Raw genomic sequence first — 21449 nt, forward strand, 5'->3', positions numbered from 1 at the left:
GTGGCAACATTGTTGATTGCCTACTCGATCCCATTCCTTCTTTCCTTGCTAGCAGAGCCTGATTGGCTTCATCCTCTTCTGAGAGATCATGTCTTTCTAAAGAGACTGGGTCTGGGGCGCCTGGGTAGCTCAGTGGGTTAAGCGGCCGACTTTGGCTCAGGTCATGATCTCACGGTCCGTGAGTTCGAGCCCCGCGTCGGGCTCTGTGCTGACAGCTCAGAGCCTGGAGCCTGTTTCAGATTCTGTGTCTCCCTCTCTCTGACCCTCCCCCTTTCATGTTCTGTCTCTCTCTGTCTCAAAAATAAATAAACGTTAAAAAAAATTAAAAAAAAAAAGAGACTGGGTCCTCTCCAGGTCCATTGGGAGTAAGGGGGATGATGAACCTTAATCAGTTTAAGCCAATCATGAGCATCTCATTATCATTGTCAGATAATTTGTTTAGGCATGGACGAGTTGATGTGAGGAAAAGTCAGCTCAGAGGATTAGACATGGGGAAGTTTCTCCTTGCTCTTAAAAATCCACACAAAAAAAAGAATGTTTCTTTTTATGCTTCTGGACACTGTCATTTTTTTTTTTTTTTGAGACAGAGAGAGACAGAGCATGAGCAGGGGAGGGGCAGAGAGAGAGGCAGGCACAGAATCCGAAGCAGACTCCAGGCCTTGAGCTGTCAGCACAGAGCCCGACGTGGGGCTTGAACTCACAGACTGTGAGATCACGACCTGAGCTGAAGTCGGACGCTCAACCGACTGAGCCACCCAGGCGCCCCTGGACACTGTCACCTTTATGTGGCTCGTAGACCTGTGGTAATCATTGTAAAGGATCCAGATGACATTAACTACCCTCAGAGGCTTTATCATTTTCTCTGATCAGCAGATAGAGTGATAGTTTACCTCTCTACCTTTAGGCAGAGTTGAAGCTGGTTGCAGTATTTAAAAGATTCTGTCCACCTCTGATTTTCTTCTGTATCTAAAAGGTAGTTTTTAGGATCTTTTAACTGAAAGCCTAGTATGATCACTGGGGTACCTTCCCCTGGTGGTCTTGAACTTGAATCTTCACGCATATCACAGGGAAACTGCAGAAAACCCCACTCAGCTTTTCAGTGGTTTTCTTCTTGGCTGTTTAGCCTCATGCCCTCTACAGCTCCAGAATTTGACAAATGTCTTGGGTAGAAAATAGCCTATAAGCTTTAGGCTCAGTTCTCTGCCCTTCTGTTACTACCTGGCCATCAGCCCTTGAAGTCTTTGGTTTTTGTCTCTCCCTGAGACCACTGGAGGTCTCTGGTTTGTCTCCCAGCAGTGACCCCGTGCTTAGGCAAAGTCCAGGTGCACAGCCTCTTGCCCTGAGCCCAGATTTGGCAAATATCCCCCAGAACAAAAGAAGCTGCAGAAGTCAGCATGTCTCTCCATGGTTCTCCTTGTTCTAGAATCCTGTGCCCTCTAGTTCCTGTTGTATCAGCAATTTTTTGATGCCTTGACTCATTAGAGAATTTTTGAAGTTTACCCCATTCGTTTGGTTTTTCTCAGTGCGAGTATTGGCCAGCTGCAAGCTTGGCCATGCCTTACAAAGAAGTGTGTTTTTAAAAAGCAGATGATATAAATAACAATCTTTTCTTGTAAGTTTTTAGTATAAATGTTTTCAGTTGCACATTTTGCTATACCTGCTTTATCATCTCTTAAACTTGTGCTGAACCATTTTAAAGGAATTTGCAACTTTCTAACAGTTCCATTACAAATAATTCAGCAAATATCTTCTAAAAATAAGAATATTTCCTTATATTATGATACCATATTATACCCCCAAAGATTAAGTTTTCTTATATCTTTTGCTAACTAGTCCATAATACAGTTTCCATTGTCTCACCTAGAGCAATTTCATCCAACTGTGAAAGAATCTGGCATTGGTTTTTATAGTTTTTTTTTTTAAATCTATATTCTTTATTCATGACATTGACAATGTGAAGATGCTAGACCAGTAGAGTCAGAGTGAATATTTTTGGTAAAGACATGACATAGATGATATGCACAGTTTATATTGTATCATTTCAGCAGGCACATGCTCTCACAAAGCTTCGCTATTCCTGATGCTAATTTGATCACTAGATTAAGGTGGTGACAGTCAGATTTTTCCATTGTAAAAATATGTTTTCCCTTTGTCATCTGGCACTGTGCAGATGTCCTGCTCCCCCACTACCCACCCAACCAAAATTTTACTTACTGTATTTAGTATTTATTGATGATTCTTGCCCGAATAGATATTTCACTGAAGTTCGTAGTATGGGTAATTTTCTAATTCTGTCATTCCTCCTCCATTCATTATCTGGCATGCTTTTCTGTTTCAAAAACTTCTTAAAAACTTCCCTTCACCAATTGAGGATGAACTATATTTGCTTCCAATTATGGAGATTAATTTTTTTTTAATTTTCTGAATAAGGAGATGATATGCCACCTTTAATGCTGGCAAATAGGTTAATTTCTTTTTTTTAATTTTTATTTGTTTATTTTTAAATTTCAGATTTCTTATTTCTTCAAGTTTGTTTATCAGGGGTGACTGAAATAAAAATATATAATTGAGTCCCATCATTGGGGAAGTGGTTTTAAGAGAAAACTGGTCAGTTGATGGTTGCCATTGGTAAATAGACAGCCAACAGTGTGTCAAGAATAATATAATATGCCTGTTCACAAGGGGATGCACTAGGAAATAATTTATGTGAACTTCTTGATTTCATCATACAAGAGCACCACCCATGCCTCTGAGAATACTGGACCATGCACCTTTGGAAGAGCTTTGGCTACTTCATCAGGGCAATCTTCCTTCAGCAGTTGGGCATGCCTGTGTACATGATGTCAGTTTCTTTGCACCCTGGATGCATCATCATATGGCCATGAATAGTCAAATGGACAGGAAGTCAACCCAGCAAGCTCTGTGACAGATTGTGCAATCATCCAGCTGATTAAGAGATGAGTATTCTGGGGATCTGGAAGCATTCCCTTTGCATCGTCATAGATACCGAAGTAGGCAGCTCAGTAGATGAGATACCCTGCATAGACACATTAAATTTGTTCAGGCCCTTAATCCCACTAGATCTGTAGATTTCTTTTAAGTTTATTTATTTATTTTAAGAGAGAGAGGGAGAGAGGGAGGGGGAGAGAGAGGCAGAGTGAGAACCCCAAGCAGGTTCCACGCTGTCAGCACACAGTGCTATGTGAAGCTCAGTCTCACCAACCATGAGATCATGACCTGAGCTGAAATCAAGAGTCAGATGCTCAACTGACTGAGCCACCAAGGCACCCCTAGATTTGTATATTTTTTTAAATTTTTTTAATGTTTATTTATTTTTGAGAGACAGAGAGAGCTGGGGAGGGGCAGGCAGAGAAGGAGACAGAATCTGAAGCAGGCTCCAGGCTCTGAGCTGTCAGCACAGAGCCTGACGTGGGGCTCAAACTCATGAACCGTGAGATCATAACCTGAGCGGAAGTTGGTGCTTAACAGACTGGGCCACCCAGGTGCCCCATAGATTTGTAGCTCTTAACCAGGCAGTCACAGAGGCCTCTGAATTCCCTTTCAGTTCCAGCTGTGCCCACATCTGTTGCTAGACATATAAGGGAAAAAATCAAGAGGATACACAAAACACAAGGATGTGGCTCCAGCACCACCACTTGATGGCAAATTCCCTGCAAAGTAGGACAAAACTGGATTCTCTTGCCCACACCACCCAGGAAGATCTACTTGTATTTATCTTTGAAGGCAAAGTTGAGAGCCTGCATGAGGAAGTATCTGATGACATTGGCCAGGTTACCATCCCTGATCCTTAGGGATACGAACCACGCAGTCTGTAATGCCCTTTCATCACTTACCTGTGGTGATTTGCTTGCCAGCTTGCTGCACCTGCTGGGTGGGTGCTACCGCAGTCTTGGAGATGGCAAGAGTCACTCCACCTGCCAGGAAGTCCTTGGACACAGCAGCATCTGTCATGTTGAAAGGAAAGAGAAGATGGGTAACTGCAGGACTGTGGTAGGAACTGGCTGGGACTCTGGGGCCTTTTTTTTTTTTTCTTCAAATAAGCCTGGACTTGTGGATTTTCATTTTTTTCAATGTGTTTGGTAAATTATGGCCCATATTCTTCTTAATGTTTCAAATAGACCAACTATTACCAGTGGTAGCTCCTCTCATTTGGCTTGTATGTCATATTTGAGCATTTTTGTGTTTTCTGGCACAAGAAGACGCTCTACTCTCACCATGGACTTAAGCCATTTCTCCAAGATGTGTATGGGGAATAGTATATGGAAATCAAGATAATCGGACTAGTGTTGCTCATTACTCTAAGTATGTTACTGCATGGAGGACAATGGACAGATCGACTGATCTATCTATCTATCTATCCACACACACACCTTTAAAAATCATGAATTTTCACTGATATTTCAAATTAACATTTAACATAATTTTTCTTTTTTGATGTTCTATTTGTATCTTTTTTTGTTTCCACTGAAAATCTTGGTCCCTAGTAATATATTGCCTAATTTTCTCTGTCCTAGAAATAAATAAAATAATTTCAAAACTATAGTACCATTACCATTACATCTTGGTATACATTCCACTAAAAATAAACAGTCAGAAGTCCTTCGAAAGAATTCTTTTTCTCTGGGTAATTATATTACCAATTCGATATATTCTTACATCATATATCTTTTATGTTCTATTTGGTTTCAGCTTGTTTTCAATTTTTTAGTATGAATTTTTTTAAGTTGTATTTTGCCTCTGATTATGTAAATGTTTTAATTGCCTCTCATTCACCCCATTGATGAGGTAGAGATTCTCGCCCCAAGATTAGGGGAATAAGAAGCATTTTTTTAGTCACTTATGCTCACAGCCTGGGGGAGGACACTGGACTTCATGCAAGGCACACGGGTTGGATTCAAGAACAGAGAGAAAGGCATGGAGCTGTGCAAGGCAGGCTTTTGTAGCATCAAGTGGGTTGGGTGCTCCTGGTTCCTGCAGGAGGCTGTGATTGGCTCCTTAGAATAATTCTGTGGGCTGTCAGAAAACTGAAACCCTGAACTCGGGGATAAGTAAGAACTGTGTCTGGTCCATTTGAAAAGGAGGGTTGTGTGGCTTAAGGATTTCTATCCTCAGGAGCAGAGCTCAGAGGGGAATTTCAGTCCAAGATCCTCCTGATTTTACCAGATGTCAAGGCAGCACATCATGTCAAGGCTTAATTTTGGTCTTACAGCACAGTAAAACATTTATGTGCCTCAAAGTTTAAACTATATAAAATGGAATCCTCAGAGTATTGTTTCCATTCCTGTCCCTTCTACTTTGTCTCCCACATGGATAGCCTATTTTCTTAGTTTCTGACTTATTTTTCTTGGGTCTCATTTTGAAAATAATAAGCAAATAAGTAGATCACTCTCTTTGTACTACTTATCACTCTCTTTCTACTACTTTCTACTACCTACTTACTCTCTTTCTACTTTTGCTACTACTCTTTACTACTACTCTCTTTCTTACTACTTTCTACTCTCTATCGGACTATTTATTCCCTTCCTTTCTGGCATAAAAGAAACACACTTATCTACATTGTTCTGTATCTTGCTCCTTTCAGCAGGAGCACTTTATATTAGCATATAGAGATCTTGTTCATTGTTTTTTTGTTTTTTTGTTTTTGTTTTTTTTTACCGCTTCCTTGTACATCATTGTGTGGGAGTAACCACAGTTTACTCAACCAGTCCTTTTTTTAGTAGACATTTGAGTTTATAATCTTTTGATAGTACAAATAGTGCTGTAATGAATAACATTGTACATATGTTATTTTCTTTTTGATGGTATATCTTCCTAATACAGTCTAAAAGAGGAATTACTCTGGGTGTAATCATGTAAAATGTTGTTAGGTATTGCCAAATCCCTGATCATGTGGAGTTGTACTATTGTCCATTTCCCAACAGCAGTGTATACCTCTTTGTTCCCTCACCAACAGTATATATTTTCAAACTAGTGGATTTTTTGTCAATATGAGAAATGCTGTATCAGTGAAATTGTGTGTATATTTCTCATGTGGATGAAATTTATGGGTCTTTTTTGTGTACTTAATTGCTCTTTACATTTCCTTCTCTCATGTGCTTGTTCTGGTATTTTGCCTAATGTTTTATAGATTTCTGGTCTTCTAGATTTTTAAGAGCCCTTTACATGTTAGGAAGATAAATGCCTTTTTGTAGCATAAGTAGAAATATTTAACTCCCAGTGGGTATTTTTCTTCTTCATTTGATTCTGATGTTCTTTGCTATGCAAAATGTTTTAGGTTTTAATATATTTGAGTTTAAAACTATTTTCCTTTATTGTTTCTAGATTGTACCCCACTCCCAGATAATAGATTAATTCACCTGTGTTTTCTCCAAATACTTGTACAGTTAAATTTTTTGCAGTTAGATCTCTGATCCACCTGGAGCTTATCCTGACATAGTGTGAAATATGGATTCAATCTTAACTCTTTCTGAATGGTTAATTTCCCCAATACTTGTTATGAAAATATCTAACTTCTAACATGATTTGATGTATCACGTGACCAAATATTGAATTTCTACATGTACTTTTTAATGCAACAATTATCAAGTTTATTAATGTTATACTCATCTAATAAAAAGTGTTGGAATTTTTTTCTTTTTTAACTGCTCAGGAAGAGTCACATAACATTGGGGATATCTGGTCTACAGAGGTTTGGTAGGTACTTTCAGAGGGTTGTAGCTCCTTGATAACTTTCTCTATTTCTCCTTTAGAATTTTTTCATCTTTGATCTTTACCGCATTCACATTTGACAAACCCTGTTGTCTTAGAAAATTACCCATTTCATCTAGGTTTTCCAATTTATTTCCTTCCAATTGTTCAAAATAATCTCCTATGGCTTCTAAGGTTTCCTTTTTTCCAATAATAACTTCCCTTTTATCATTCCGTATTTTGTATAATTGTGCTTTTTCGTTTTATTTCTTTTGAGTAATCGTTTGGCTACGTGGTCAATTTTTGCAAAGAACAAGGCTTTAGAAGAGTAAATTCTACCACTTTCTGTATTTAAACTTGATTTTGCCAATCTGTTTAAAAACAAATACACAAACCTGCCAACAAGCAATTGTAGAGAGACTACCCTTATTGTAACAGGAAAGCAGACTATATCCATTAGAGAGATCCCTTGCTTTTTCCCTAAATTCAGTCTTTATTATTTTCTCTATATATGTTAAACTTGAAAAGCCTGGTGGTCCATGTAACCAAACCATAGGCAGTCCAATTTTTCAAGCCTCCTCCAGATTTTGCTGACTTCTCAGTGATGATAGGTTTAATTATTCTCTATGTGTTCATCTGCTTGCTTCACAAGCAAATAAGGCAGCAACTCCAGGGACCATGGGCTTAGGCAGAGGTATCTTTGATGATGGGGAAAAAGCCATACACCAAAAATAGAAATTGCTTTCTACACTCGGGGAACACTGTCCTTTCTAATCCCAAATTTGAGGCAGCTCACTGGGGATTCCTAACAGTTATCTTCTTATGGGCTAAAGAAGAAACGGACCAGGGGCTGAGAGGCTGTATCTTGGGTAAATGGACAGTGTGCCCCCACTGGTTTCCCTGCCTCTTACTCCACTTCCTCTCTATGCAGGCCCCTCCTCCTTTTGTCCACCTTCAGTGCACCTAATTGTTTGAAATCCAAACCCACTGGAGCTCTGTTTTTAGATTTCTTGCTGGTAAAGATTAGTAAGCTTTTCTTTTAAAAGTTTTATTAGGGAAAATTTGAATCACACACAGAAATCCAGCAAGTATAGAATAAATTCCACATACTGACATAACAAACATCAACATTCTGTCAATCATGTTTCATCTCCCACCTTACATCACGTCATATCATCTATAAATTCTTCATAAGTCAGTCCCTAAGATAAACAATCAAAATACCATTTGTATTTAACAAAATAATTCCTTAACATATTACCCAGTACAAGGCCATATTTCATCATTGTCTCAAAATTTCCCAGCTATTTTAATTGAATCAGGATCCAAACAAAGTCTATGCAAATTTTTAAATTTTTCTGTTTTTAAATTGAGATATAGCTGACATATAACATTATATGAGTTTTAAAGTGTACAGCATAATGATTCAATATTTATATGTATTGTGAAATTATTACCACAATAAGCCTAGTTAACATCCATCACCATACATAGTTACAAAAAAAATTTTTCTTGTAATGAAAGATTTTAGATCTACTCTTTTAGCAACTTTGAAATATGCAATACAAAATTATCAACTATAGTTACTCTGCTATACATTACACCCTATGACTGAATTATTTTACAACTGGAAATTTGTAACTTTTGACTCCCTTCACCCCTCACCTCTGGCAATCACCAGTTCTCCCTATCTATGAGCATGGAGATGATTGTTGTATAAATTGCACGTGTAAGTGAGATCATACAGTAGTTGTCTTTGTCAGACTTACTTTCTTAGCATAATGCCCTCAAGATCATTTGTCATGACTAGTGGCCAAGATATCCTTTTTTATGGCTAAGTACTATTCCTGTGTGTGTGTGTGTGTGTGTGTGTGTTGTATGTATATGTGGTGTGTGTGTGTGTGTGTGTGTGTGTGTACACCACATCTTCTTTATCCATTCATCTATCAGTGGACACAGGTTGTTTCCAGATCTTGGCTGTTGAAAATAATGCTGCACTGAATATAGAGACGCATGTATGTTTACAAATTAGTGTTTTTGTTTTCTTCAGATAAATAATGCAGAAATGAATTCATGAAACATACGTAGTTCTATTTTTAGTTTAAAGAAATTTTTTAATGTTTGTTTACTTTTGAGAGAGAGAGGGAGACAGAGTGTGAGCAGGGGAGTGGCAGAGAGAGAGAGGGAGACACAGAGCCTGATGTGGGGCTCGAACTCACGAACTGTGAAATCATGGCCTGAGCCAAAGTCAGACATTTAACTGACTGAGCCAACCAGGTGTCCCCTCTTTTTTTTTTTTTTAAGGAAACTCCCCACTGTTTTCCATAGTGGCTGCACCAATTTACACTTCCATGAACAGTTCACCAAAGTTTGCTTTTCTCTACATTCTTGCCAGCACCTGTCATTTCTTGTGTTTTTGATAATAACCATCCTAACAGGTATTACATAATATCTCATTGTGGTTTTGATTTGCATTTTCTGATGATTAGTGATGTTGAGCATCTTTTCCTGTGCCTGTTGACCATCTGTACACCTTTTTTTTTTTTTTTTGAAAAATGTTTATTCGTATACTCTGCTCATTTTTAAATCAGATTATTTTATTGCTATTGAGTTATATGAGTTTTTTATATATATTTTGGATATTAACCCATTTTCAGATATATCATTTACAAATATTTTCTCTCATTCAGTAGATTGCCTTTCTGTTTTGTTGATGATTTCCTTTGCCATGCATAAGCTTATATTCGATATAGTTACACTTGCTTACCTTTGCTTTTGGAGTCAGATCCAAAACAAACAAACAAAAAAAAACAACAGCACTTAATGTCAAGGAGCTTGTTGCCTGTGTTTTCTTCTAGGAGTTTTATGGTCCTAAGATCTTACATTCACTGTGAGATCCATTGTGAGTTAATTTTTGTGTATGATGTAAGATACACATCATAGTTTTATTCTTTTGCACGTGATTGTCCACTTGAACCCAACATTATTTACTGAGGAGACTTGCCTTTCTCTATGTATATGCTTGGCTCCTCTGTTATAAATTAACTGACCCCTGTATGTGTGGGTTTATTTCTGGGCTCTCTATTCTGTTCCATTGATCTATGTGTCTATTTTTATGCCAGCACCATACAGTTTTAATGCTTAGTAACATAGCTTGAAACACAGGAGTGGGATGTCTCCAGCTTTGTTTTACATTCTCAGGATTCCTTTGGCTCTTTGGGGTCTTTTGTTCTTCCACACAAATTTTAGAATTATTTGTTCTAGCTCTGTGAAAATGTCATTAGGAATTTTGTAGAGATTACACAGAATTTGTAGATGCCTTTGGATAGTATGGTTATTTTAACAATATTCTTCAAATCTTTGAACCTGGAATATCTTTCCAATTATTCATGTTTTCTTCAGTTTCTGTAATCAATGTCTTATAGTTTTTAGTCTATAGAGCTTTCACCTCCTTGGCTCTGTTTTGTTGATGATTTCCTTTGCCATGCATAAATTTACTCTGAGGTATTTTATTATTTTTAATGTAATTATAAATGGTATTGTTTTCTTAATTTCTATTTCTGAAAATTCATTAGTATATAGAAACAACAGACTTTTGTATATTAAATTTGCATCCTGCAACTTTACTGAATTCATTTATTAGTTCTAACAGTTTTTGGGGGGAGTCCTTAGGGTTTTCCCCTACATAATGTCATGTCATTTGCAAATAGTGTTAGTTTTATTTTTTTCCTTTTCAACTTGGATGCCCTTTATTTCTTTTCTAATTGCTGGCTAGGACTTAACAATATTATATTGAAAAAAAAAAAAAAAAGGTAAGAATGGCATCTTTGTCTTGTTCCTAAAAAGTTTTGGGCTTTTTACCATTGATTAGGATGTTAGCTGTGGACTTGTCATTTGTGGTCTTTATTATGTTGAGGTATGTTCCCTCTATACCAACTTTGTTGAAAATTTTTAACATAAATGGATGTTAAAGTTTGTTGGATGCTGTTTTGTATCTATTGAAAGGATCATATAATTTTTATCCTTTATTTTGTTAATGTGGTGTATCACATTGATTGATTTGTAGATATTGACACATTCTTGCCTTTCTGGAACAAATCCTACTTGATCATGGTATATGAGCCTTTTAATGTATGGTTGAATGGAGTTTGCTGATATTTTGTTGAGAATTTTTGCATCTATGTTCATCAGGATATTGGCCTGTAATTTTTTTCTTATGATTCTTGACTGTTTTTGGTTGCAGGATTAAATGGTTTGTAAAATGAGTTTGGAAGTGTTCCCTCCTCTTCTGTTTTTGGAAGAGTTTGAGAAGCATTGTTCTTCTTCTTTGAATGTTTGGTAGAATTCACCAGTAAAGATGTCTGGTCCTGGATTTTTGTTTATTGGGAGGTTTTGATTACTGATTCAACCTCCTCACTACTAATTGGTCTAATCAGATTTCCTGTATGTTTATGATTTGGTCTTGGAAGGTTTTATGTGTCTAGGAATTTATCCATTTCTTTTAGGTTGTCCAACCACACATACTTTCGATGATTCAGAAAATGCAGACTAGTTTGGAATTGATCTAAATTGGCTCCAAGTTCTGAATAATTAAATCATTTATAAATTTTGCAACTTTCAGGTACTTGCAGACATGCCAACATATTATTGCCTTGTTTCACAAATAAATGAGGACATTTTCATTGTGTACTATTAATAACCTATGAATGGCTGCCTTGAAAGTGCTAGCAGTACAAGAAATTTATTGTAACTTCTAAAATAATAACATTTACTGTTTTTTTTCTGGTTATATAAGCAATGAACTTTCATTGCTGAAATTTGGAAAATAAGAAACAAAAGAAAGAAGTAAATAACAATTCCCTCACTTTGATATAAACAATTGAAATATCTTGTCATATTTTCTTGACATAATTCCATGTATACATTTATTTTTAAATGAAATGATTATTTATATGTACTTTATATCTTATTTAATAACAATGTAGATAATGATCACAATATCATGTCTTTAAATATATTTCAAAAATATAAATTTTAATGGCTACATAACAGTCCATAATACAGACCTGATTTAATTTATTTACCTAGTCCTCTAAGGTTAAATATTGATGTATTTTCACTTGACACATAAATACAGTGATATTTTCATTTGAGAAGTAACCTTGCAATCCTTCCCCTTACACGTAAAAACGAGCATTTGTTTTTTTTTTTCAATATATGAAATTTATTGTCAGATTGGTTTCCATACAACACCCAGTGCTCATCCCAAAAGGTGCCCTCCTCAATACTCATCACCCGCCCTCCCCTCCCTCCCACCCCCCATCAACCCTCAGTTTGTTCTCAGTTTTTAACAGTCTCTTAGGCTTTGGCTCTCTCCCACTCTGACCTCTTTTTTTTTTTTCCTTCCCCTCCCCCATGTGTTTCTGTTAAGTTTCTCAGGATCCACATAAGAGTGAAACCATATGGTATCTGTCTTTCTCTGTATGGCTTATTTCACTTAGCATCACACTCTCCAGTTCCACCCACGTTGCTACAAAAGGCCATATTTCATTCTTTCTCATTGCCACGTAGTATTCCATTGTGTATATAAACCACAATTTTTGTTTTGATGACATTAGGGATTGGGTTTACTAAATTTAGGATAATGAACAGTTTAGAGCTTACTGATGCAGATTTTTAAATTGTTTCTCAGAAAGTCTATAGTATTTAAAAAAATTTTTTTAATGTTTATTTTTGAGAGACAGTGTGAATCAGGGAGGGGCAGAGAGAGGGAGACACAGAATCTGAAACAGGCTCCAGGCTCTGAGCTGTCAGCACAGAGCCCGACATGGGTCTCGAACCCAGGAACCGTGAGATCATGACCTGAGCTGAAGTCAGACACCCAACCGACTGAGCCACCCAGGTGCCCAAGGCTATAGTATTAACATGTAGAATGTGGGAGTCTCGTTGTACTCGCTCAGCGACCCAGATAGAGAGTTGCTCCATCTCCCCAGGGCAGGAAAAAGCAAATGAGTAAGTTGTGCACTGTTGCCTAAAGTTTCTGTCTGGATGTGACAGATTGGATGTCTTCTCACATTTTATTGGCTACAGCAAATCACATGGCCACATCTAATTTCAGAGTGAGTAAGGGAGTGCACTTTTGCAAGGAAGAGAATGAGAATTTTTGTGAACAGTTCATTACTACCTCATTGCGTTACAGCCAAGCCAACTGGGTGAACATTGCTTTGAGGGCAAGTCCATTGGTGGTTCCCTTTCTGGGTCCCATGCTACCAGAGATGGTATAGACTAACTTTCTCATTCACTGGTGGCCTCAGAGGCATGGCTGTCTTCAGCACCTTTGACCATTGCCCTGGAAGTAGCACTTTTTGTTCACTTATCAAATGTGTTATCTAAGAAACTATGCCTGCTATATTGTCTTGAAAGATGTACTCCAGCAAATCCTTCCATTTCTGTATATTTATGTAGTTCTTCCCACCAAGAAATGGAGTACATTTCTCCTTTCCTTAAAACTGGGTGAGTCCTGTGGCTTACTTCAACCAGTGCAGTGTGGCAGAAGTGACCCCGTGCCAGTTTGGGCCTAAACCTTATCAGGCCTGACAGCCTCACTTGTGCTGTCTTGGAAGCCAGCCACCCTGCAAAGAGGTCTCTACTATTCTACTTAGAGACAACATGGAGAGAAATCCAGGAAAATGGCAGGACACCTTGGACATTGCAACCCTAGCTGAGTACAGCCACACAAGGGGCCCTGGCTGGTACCACATGAAGCTAAGATGAACTGTTCTAGTTGAATCCTGACCAAAGTACAGAAGTGTGAGCAAATAAATAGTTGCTTAAAGCCACTGAGTTTGGGAGTGGTTCCTTATGCAACAACAGATGAGTGAGCCATTATACATGGGCCCCTGATCTTACACATTTATAATAAAATTCAGCATGTGATAATTGTTATAAGAGGGGTGCAAAGTACTGTAGGAGATCAGAGCAGAGAGATTACTTGGAGACTGAGGTAGTAGGGAGTGCTTCATGGAGATGTAAAGAAAATAGGTTTTAAAGACAGCCCAGGGGTGCCTGGGTGGCTCAGTAGGTTAAGCATGGGACTCTTGATTTCAGCTTAGGTCATGATCTTCCAAGTTTGGTTCCTGAGTTGTAGCACTGCTGCTTGGGATTTTCTCTCTCCCTCTCTCTCTCTGTCCCTCCCCTGCACACTTATGTGCATACAAGTGCTCTCTCTCTCTCAAAAATAAATATATATTGGGGTGCCTGGGTGGCTCAGTCGGTTGGGCGTCCGACTTCGGCTTGGGTCATGATCTCACGGTTTGTGAGTTCAAACCCCACGTCGGGCTCTGTGCTGAGAGCTCAGAGCCTGGAGCCTGCTTTGGATTCTCTGTGTCTCTCTCTCTCTCTGCCCCTCCCCTGCTCATGCTCTGTCTCTATCTTTCAATAATGATTAAACGACAAAATTAAAAAATATATGTATATATATTTAAAAAAAAAGACTTAGCCCAGCTATGTTTTCATCAACTATTAATCTCCAGACATCTATTTCTCTGAGATTTTATACCTCACCTCACCCCCTCCTCTACCAATGTCCTTCTTTTTTTCTTTTTTCTTTTCTTTTCAATATATGAAGTTTATTGTCAAATTGGTTTCCATACAACACCCAGTGCTCATCCCAAAAGGTGCCCTCCTCAATATCCATCACCCACCCCCCCTCTCCCACCCCCCATCAACCCTCAGTTTGTTCTCAGTTTTTAAGCGTCTCTTATGCTTTGGCTCTCTTCCACTCTAACCTCTTTTTTTTTTTTTTTCCTTCCCCTCCCCCATGGGTTTCTGTTAAGTTTCTCAGGATCTACATAAGAGTGAAACCATATGGTATCTATCTTTCTCTGTATGGCTTATTTCACTTAGCATCACATTCTCCAGTTCCACCCACGTTGCTACAAAAGGTCATATTTCATTCTTTCTCATTGCCACGTAGTATTCCATTGTGTATATAAACCACAATTTCTTTATCCATTCATCAGTTGACGGACATTTAGGCTCTTTCCATAATTTGGCTATTGTTGAGAGTGCTGCTATAAACATTGGGGTACAAGTGCCCCTATGCATCAGTACTCCTGTATCCCTTGGGTAAATTCCTAGCAGTGCTATTGCTGGGTCATAGGGTAGGTCTATTTTTAATTTTCTGAGGAACCTCCACACTGCTTTCCAGAGCGGCTGCACCAATTTGCATTCCCACCAACAGTGCAAGAGGGTTCCCGTTTCTCCACATCCTCTCCAGCATTTATAGTCTCCTGATTTGTTCATTTTGGCCACTCTGACTGGCGTGAGGTGATATCTGAGTGTGGTTTTGATTTGTATTTCCCTGATGAGGAGCGACGTTGAGCATCTTTTCATGTGCCTGTTGGCCATTTGGATGTCTTCTTTAGAGAAGTGTCTATTCATGTTTTCTGCCCATTTCTTCACTGGGTTATTTGTTTTTCCGGTGTGGAGTTTGGTGAGCTCTTTATAGATTTTGGATACTAGCCCTTTGTCTGATATGTCATTTGTAAATATCTTTTCCCATTCCATTGGTTGCCTTTTAGTTTTGTTGGTTGTTTCCTTTCCTGTGCAGAAGATTTTATCTTCATAAGGTCCCAGTAATTCATTTTTGCTTTTAATTCCCTTGCCTTTGGGGATGTGTCGAGTAAGAGATTGCTACGGCTGAGGTCAGAGAGGTCTTTTCTTGCTTTCTCCTCTAGGGTTTTGATGGTTTCATGTCTCACATTCAGGTCCTTTATCCATTTTGAGTTTATTTTTGTGAATGGTGTGAGAAAGTGGTCTAGTTTCAACCTTCTGCATGTTGCTGTCCAGTTCTCCCAGCACCATTTGTTAAAGAGACTGTCTTTTTTCCATTGGATATTCTTTCCTGCTTTGTCAAAGATTAGTTGGCCATATGTTTGTGGGTCTAGTTCTGGGGTTTCTATTCTATTCCATTGGTCTATGTGTCTGTTTTTGTGCCAATACCATGCTGTCTTAATGATTACAGCTTTGTAGTAGAGGCTAAAGTCTGGGATTGTGATTCCACCTGCTTTGGTCTTCTTCAAAATTACTTTGGCTATTCGGGGCCTTTTGTGGTTCCATATGAATTTTAGGATTGCTTGTTCTAGTTTCGAGAAGAATGCTGGTGCAATTTTGATTGGGATTGCATTGAATGTGTAGATAGCTTTGGGTAGTATTGACATTTTGACAATATTTATTCTTCCAACCCATGAGCACGGAATGTTTTTCCATTTCTTTATATCTTCTTCAATTACCTTCATAAGCTTTCTATAGTTTTCAGCATACAGATCTTTTACATCTTTGGTTAGATTTATTCCTAGGTATTTTATGTTTCTTGGTGCAATTGTGAATGGGATCAGTTTTTTATTTGTGTTTCTGTTGTTTCATTATTAGTGTATAAGAATGCAACTGATTTCTGTACATTGATTTTGTATCCTGCAACTTTGCCAAATTCATATATCAGTTCTAGCAGACTTCTGGTGGAGTCTATTGGATTTTCCATGTATAATATCATGTCATCTGCAAAAAGTGAAAGCTTAACTTCATCTTTGCCAATTTTGATGCCTTTGATTTCCTTTTGTTGTCTGATTGCTGATGCTAGAACTTCCAGCACTATGTTAAACAACAGCGGTGAGAGTGGGCATCCCTGACGTGTTCCTGATCTCAGGGAAAAAGCTCTCAGTTTTTCCCCATTGAGGATGATGTTAGCTCTGGGCTTTTCATAAATGGCTTTTATGATCTTTAAGTATGTTCCTTCTATCCCGACTTTCTCAAGGGTTTTTATTAAGAAAAGTTGCTGAATTTTGTCAAAGGCCTCTTCTGCATCAATTGACAGGATCATATGGTTCTTATCTTTTCTTTTATTAATGTGATGTATCACGTTGATTGATTTGCGAATGTTGAACCAGCCCTGCATCCCAGGCATGAATCCCACTTGATCATGGTGAATAATTCTTTTTATATGCTGTTGAATTCGATTTGCTACTATCTTATTGAGAATTTTTGCATCCATATTCATCAGGGATATTGGCCTGTAGTCCTCTTTTTTTTACTGGGTCTCTGTCTGGTTTAGGAATCAAAGTAATACTGGCTTCATAGAATGAGTCTGGAAGTTTTCCTTCCCTTTCTATTTCTTGGAATAGCTTGAGAAGGATAGGTATTATCTCTGCTTTAAACGTCTGGTAGAACTCCCCTGGGAAGCCATCTTGTCCTGGACTCTTATTTGTTGGGAGATTTTTGATGACTGATTCAATTTCTTCACTGGTTATGGGTCTGTTCAAGCTTTCTATTTCCTCCTGATTGAATTTTGGAAGAGTGTGGGTGTTTAGGAATTTGTCCATTTCTTCCAGGTTGTCCAATTTGTTGGCATATAATTTTTCATAGTATTCCCTGATAATCGCTTGTATCTCTGAGGGATAGGTTGTAATAATTCCATTTTCATTCATGATTTTATCTATTTGGGTCATCTCCCTTTTCTTTTTGAGAAGCCTGGCTAGAGGTTTATCAATTTTGTTTATTTTTTCAAGAAACCAACTCTTGGTTTCGTTGATCTGCTCTACAGTTTTTTTAGATTCTATATTGTTTATTTCTGCTCTGATCTTTATTATTTCTCTTCTTCTGCTGGGTTTGGGGTGTCTTTGCTGCTCTGCTTCTGTTTCCTTTAGGTGTGGTGTTAGATTTTGTATTTGGGATTTTTCTTGTTTCTTGAGATAGGCCTGATTGCAATGTATTTTCCTCTGAGCACTGCCTTTGCTGCATCCCAAAGCATCTGGATTGTTATATTTTCATTTTCATTTGTTTCCTTTTTTTTTAAATTTCTTCTCTATGGGGCACCTGGGTGGCGCAGTCGGTTAAGCGTCCGACTTCAGCCAGGTCACGATCTCGCGGTCCATGCGTTCGAGCCCCGTGTCAGGCTCTGGGCTGATGGCTCGGAGCCTGGAGCCTGTTTCCGATTCTGTGTCTCCCTCTCTCTCTGCCCCTCCCCCGTTCATGCTCTGTCTCTCTCTGTCCCAAAAATAAATAAAAAACGTTGAAAAAAAAAATTTAAAATTTCTTCTCTAATTGCCTGGTTGACCCATTCATTCTTTAGTAGGGTGTTCTTTAACCTCCATGCTTTTGGAAGTTTTCCAGACTTTTTCTTGTGGTTGATTTCAAGCTTCATCGCATTGTGGTCCGAAAGTATGCATGGTATGATTTCAATTCTTGTATACTTATGAAGGGCTGTTTTGTGACCCAGTATGTGATCTATCTTGGAGAATGTTCCATGTGCACTCGAGAAGAAAGTATATTCTGTTGCTTTGGGATGCAGAGTTCTAAATATGTCAAGTCCATCTGATCCAATGTATCATTCAGGGCCCTTGTTTCTTTATTGACCATGTGTCTAGATGGTCTATCCATTTCTGTAAGTGGAGTGTTAAAGTCCCCTGCAATTACCACATTCTTATCAATAAGGTTGCTTATGTTTGTAATTGTTTTATGTATTTGGGGGCTCCTGTATTCGGCGCATAGACATTTATAATTGTCAGCTCTTCCTGATGGATAGACACTGTGAATATTATATAATGCCCTTCTTCATCTCTTGTTACAGCCTTTAATTTAAAGTCTAGTTTGTCTGATATAAGTATGGCTACTCCAGCTTTCTTTTGGCTTCCAGTAGCATGATAAATAGTTCTCCATCCCCTCACTCTCAATCTGAAGGTGTCCTCAGGTCTAAAATGAGTCTCTTGTAGGCAGCAAATAGATGGGTCTTGTTTTTTTATCCATTCTGATACCCTGTGTCTTTTGGTTGGTGCATTTAGTCCATTTACATTCAGTGTTATTATAGAAAGAGATGGGTTTAGAGTCATTGTGATGTCCATAGGTTTCATGCTTGTAGCAATGTCTGTGGTACTTTGTCTCACAGGATCCCCCTTAGGATCTCTTGTAGGGCTGGTTTAGTGGTGACAAATTCCTCCAGTTTTTGTTTGTTTGGGAAGACATTTATCTCTCCTTCTATTCTAAATGACAGACTTGCTGGATAAAGGATTCTCGGCTGCATATTTTTTTCTGTTCATCACATTGAAGATCTCCTGCCATTCCTCTCTGGCCTGCAAAGTTTCAGTAGAGAGATCGGTCACAAGTCTTATAGGTCTCCCTTTATATGTTAGAGCACGTTCATCCCTAGCTGCTTTCAGAATTTTCTCTTTATCCTTGTATTTTGCCAGTTTCACTATGATATGTCGTGCAGAAGATCGATTCAAGTTATGTCTGAAAGGAGTTCTCTGTGCCTCTTGGATTTCAATGCCTTTTTCCTTCCCCAGATCCGGGAAGTTCTCAGCTATTATTTCTTCAAGTACACCTTCAGTACCTTTCCCTCTCTCTTCCTCCTCTGGAATACCAATTATGCGTATATTATTTCTCTTTAGTGCATCACTTAGCTCTCTAATTTTCCCCTCATACTCCTGGATTTTTTTTATCTCTCTTTTTCTCAGCTCCTTCTTTTTCCAAATTTTATCTTCTAGTTCACCTATTCTCTCCTCTGCCTCTTCAATCCGAGCCGTAGTTGTCTCCATTTTATTTTGCAGCTCGTTGATAGCATTTTTTAGCTCCTCCTGGCTGTTCCTTAGTCACTTGATCTCTGTAGCAAGAGATTCTCTGCTGCCCTTTATACTGTTTTCAAGCCCAGCGATTAATTTTATGACTATTATTCTGAATTCACTTTCTGTTATATTGTTTAAATCATTTTTGATCAGTTCATTAGCTGTTGTTATTTCCTGGACGTTTTTCTGAGGGGAATTCTTCCGTTTCGTCATTTTGGATAGTCCCTGGAGTGGTGCGGGACTGTGGGGCACTTCCCCTGTGCCGTGTTGAATAACTTGCGTTGGTGGGCGGGGCCGCAGTCAGACCTGATGTCTGCCCCCAGCCCACTGCTGGGGCCACAGTCAGACTGGTGTGTGCCTTCTCTTCCCCTCCCCTAGGGGCGGGATTCACTGTGGGGTGGCGTGGCCCGTCTGGGCTACTTGCACACTGCGAGGCTTGTGGTGCTGGGGATGTGGCATATTAGCTGGGGTGGATCGGCAAGGTGCACAGGGGCGGGAGGGGCAGGCTCAGCTCGCTTTTCCTTCGGAGTTCTGCTTTGAGAGGGGCCCTGCGGCACCAGGAGGGAGTCAGACCTGCCAGAGGGATGGATCCGCAGAAGCACAGCTTTGGGTGTTTGCGTGGTGCAAGCAAGTTCCCTGGCAGGAACTGGTTCCCTTTGGGATTTTGGCTGGGGGACGGGCAAGGGAGATAGTGCTGGCGAGCGCCTTTGTTCCACACCAAGCTGCGCTCTGTCATCCAGGGCTCAACAACTCTCCCTCCCATTGTCCTCCAGCTGTCCCATTCTCTGAGCAGAGCTGTTAGCTTATAACCTTCCAGATGTCAAGTCCCCCTTGTTGTCGGAACACACTCCGTCAGGCCCCTCCACTTTTGCAAGCCAAACTCGGGGACTCTGCTTGGCCGGAGTGTTGCCCCTCTGCCCTGGCTCCCTCCCGCCAGTCCGTGGAGCGGGCACCACCTCTCCGCCCTTCCTACCCTCTTCCGTGGGCCTCTCTTCTGCGCTTGCCTCTGGAGACTCCTTTCTGCTAGTATTCTGGCGGTTTTCTGGGTTATTTAGGCAGGTGTAGGTGGAATCTAAGTGATCAGCAGGACGCGCGGTGAGCCCAGCGTCCTCCTATGCCTCCATCTTCCCGGGATCCTACCAATGTCCTTCTAATTAAGAGGTAAAAAAATATTATATCTTAGTAACTCACTTGAACCCTCTTGTCCCATTCTTTCCATTTAATTTTTTAAGTTTATTTATTTTTGAGAGAGAGACAGAGAGCATGAGCTGGGGAGGGGCAGAGAGAAAGGGAAACACAGAATCCCAAGCGGGCTCCATCCACACTGTCAGCACAGAGCCCAATGTGAGGCTCAAACTTGTGAACAGCGAGATCATGACCTGAGTCAAAACCAAGAGTCGAATGCTTAAGCTTAACAGACTGAGCCACCCATGCACCCCACATTCTTTGCATGTTAATGGAGGACAATGTTAGATAAATGAATCATTAAATTTTAGGAACAAGCACAAAGAAAGTGCTTTGAGAAGACTTAATAGAATCAAGCAACTTGTATCACATAATCACTCTTTACTACCCTTACAGGAAGGCTGGCTCTACTCGTACTAGGTAAGAGTGTACTTCTCTACTATGTTCCCAGGATGACACAAGGGAACAATCTCTTCATTTGAAGACACGTTAATTCTCCCTTTGGAGCTCACCATAAGCCCTAATAAATCAGTCAGCTCAATCAATGTCTTCAGTCTATTTGCATTGCCAAGAGTGCTACCCATACTCAAACCGACACTGCCTCTTCAGTTTTCAACAGGTAGTTATTTCTGTTAAGCTCCTTCATCATTAAATTCTCAAACTTGCACTCACTTTAAAAGTGCAAGTATGCAGTCAGCAGTATGGAAGTAAGCAGGGAGATTTACAAAGTCAAACCCAGTGAAGTTGAGCAGTCTAGAGCTGAAACGAGAATCCAGCAAATTTAAAGGTGTGCATGGTATGTGACCTAGCAATTTGACTCCTAGTATATATCCTCAATGTGCCCAAGGTAACAGTATGCAATTGCTAATGAAATGACAAAAAAATGGAGCCTGTCTACTTATTTATGGAAAAGAAAAATATATAGCAGCAAAACTGAAT

The 21449-nt window shown here is 39.3% G+C and overlaps 1 pseudogene; it reads right to left on the reverse strand.

Moving 5' to 3' along the window:
• Positions 1–2702: 2702 nt before the first annotated feature.
• On the reverse strand, positions 2703–3972 carry LOC132674470 (ADP/ATP translocase 2-like; annotated as a pseudogene).
• Between the last annotated feature and the right edge of the window lie 17477 nt (positions 3973–21449).

This window comes from Panthera onca, chromosome A2 (assembly GCF_046562875.1).
Source record: "Panthera onca isolate mPanOnc1 chromosome A2, mPanOnc1 haplotype 2, whole genome shotgun sequence".
NCBI lineage: Eukaryota > Metazoa > Chordata > Mammalia > Carnivora > Felidae > Panthera > Panthera onca.